Source organism: Pygocentrus nattereri, chromosome 2 (assembly GCF_015220715.1).
Source record: "Pygocentrus nattereri isolate fPygNat1 chromosome 2, fPygNat1.pri, whole genome shotgun sequence".
In the NCBI taxonomy this organism is placed as follows: domain Eukaryota; kingdom Metazoa; phylum Chordata; class Actinopteri; order Characiformes; family Serrasalmidae; genus Pygocentrus; species Pygocentrus nattereri.
The window spans coordinates 56099717-56101451 of NC_051212.1; the positions used below are offsets into that span (position 1 = coordinate 56099717).

General features: G+C 45.9%; 1 protein-coding gene across 1 annotated transcript in view; it reads left to right on the forward strand.

Moving 5' to 3' along the window:
• prkci (protein kinase C, iota) overlaps positions 1–1119 on the forward strand; it is a 33508-nt gene extending 32389 nt beyond the window's left edge. The window contains exon 18 of the mRNA XM_037545144.1: positions 1–1119. This exon is cut by the window's left edge and continues 1547 nt beyond it. The gene's annotated coding sequence lies outside the window, so the exon portion shown is untranslated.
• The last annotated feature ends 616 nt before the right edge of the window (positions 1120–1735 follow it).

The following is a 1735-nucleotide window of genomic DNA, read 5'->3' on the forward strand; positions in this document are numbered from 1 at the left end:
TCCAGTCTTTTCATTCAAGTACAGCTTTTAAAGTAAAGTTCTACTGGCGACCCTCTTCATAGAACCAACATTATCCTCAGCTGCTGTGAGTTTGTTCCTCACCAAAGTACATCGAGTCTGGAGCATCATTAACGAGCCAAACTCAGCAGTGATGCTGCAGTGTTGGGAACATAACTGAATAAATCAATAAGCGGCAAACTAACAAAAGCAGCAGCAGCAGCGGCTTAGTGGAGCTTCAGTTCCGCTCAAGATCCTCCACTGTAACAAGAACCCACGAGTTGAATGAACGAGAGCGAGATACAATCATGGAGTTGAACCACTGACTGTGTGTATGTATATATATTTATGCTCAGTGACCATCATTGGCTGTGTGTGTGTATATATATACATACATATTCATTGATTGTAAATATGGTATATGCACTCGCTGGTTAGGCTGCAGTGGAACGAAGATAAATAGCGGCGTATCCGGTTGTTTTGTCTGCTCGTACGGCTGTAGCTGCTTTCTAAATGAAGCAGATCTCTGTTTAGACTCTAATCAGAGCAGATAAGATCAGCCACAGCTGCACAGACCGACTCGAGGAATCGCTCACAGCCCCGACTGATGCTGCAGAGTCTTACAGTCGCGCTCACTGCCCAGATAAACACTCCACGCTTTTCTCGGCTGCCTGAGATTCTGCACTAATGCATGTGGGGAAATCCTGTGGTGGACTGCGGTTCTGGGTCAGCGTGAAATGGACCTCCGACACCTCAAACACGACACGTACGTACAGGTAAACACTCCTGTCCTCACCCAGCCCGGCAGATGTGGAGTCTGCTGTGTTCTGACAGATGTTGAGGGGCCCGTTAACACCCCGGCGCAACAGCCCATCCCACAGTTTACAGATCATTACGCATTCCTCAGCAGCGCCTTCACGCTCCCACACCCCGAGAGCTGGAGTTGGCCTCCTCTCTCTGCTCCCCTCCTCTGGAATCACACGGTTTAATGGACACTCTGAGTACAGTGACCGCGGCGTCGAGGCCGTGTTCGCCGATCACTACGAGACGAACGCTCTTCTGTTACGTGATGACGCGTCTGTTAATGACATGCTGTTTAAAATAAAAGCTTGATAATAAGGAGATGTTTGCTGCTGTTCTCTCACTGACTGACTGACCGTTGGCAGTTCATCCGTGGGGCCGTTTACTGGCCTCAGCGATCGGCGTCCACACCGCAGTTGTTCTCTCCCAGTCCGAGCTGATGAGGTCTGTATGAGCGAGAGCGCCTGGCTGGTTCTGTTTACTGCGCTCATCTACAGTTTAGTCAGCGTTTTTCATGCAGCTCTAAAATAGATCAGCCGTCACCTTTTATTCAGTTAGTAATTCATAAAAACCGTCAGCCTCACAGAAACATCGCATCTCCTGACTTTGCTGGAGACAGAAAAATGTTACTGAATTTTAATGAGAATATAAAGAGATTTTGTTCCACGTGAATTTGATCTGATGTAAAGAGCAGCTAGCATTGTGTGTGTGTGTGTGTGTGTGTGTGTGTGTGTGTGTGTGTGTGTATATGTATATATATATTTTTTTTACTTTTTCCTGAAGAGCCGTCTTTTTTTTAAGAAATTCAGATCCTTTATTGATCCCAGGGGAAATTGCAGTTGTTACGGTTGCACCCATTTATATAAAAGAATAAACACTTTAATAATTTAAAGCAGTATAGAGAAATTTGCAGTATGTACAGTATGCAGTAGGATGG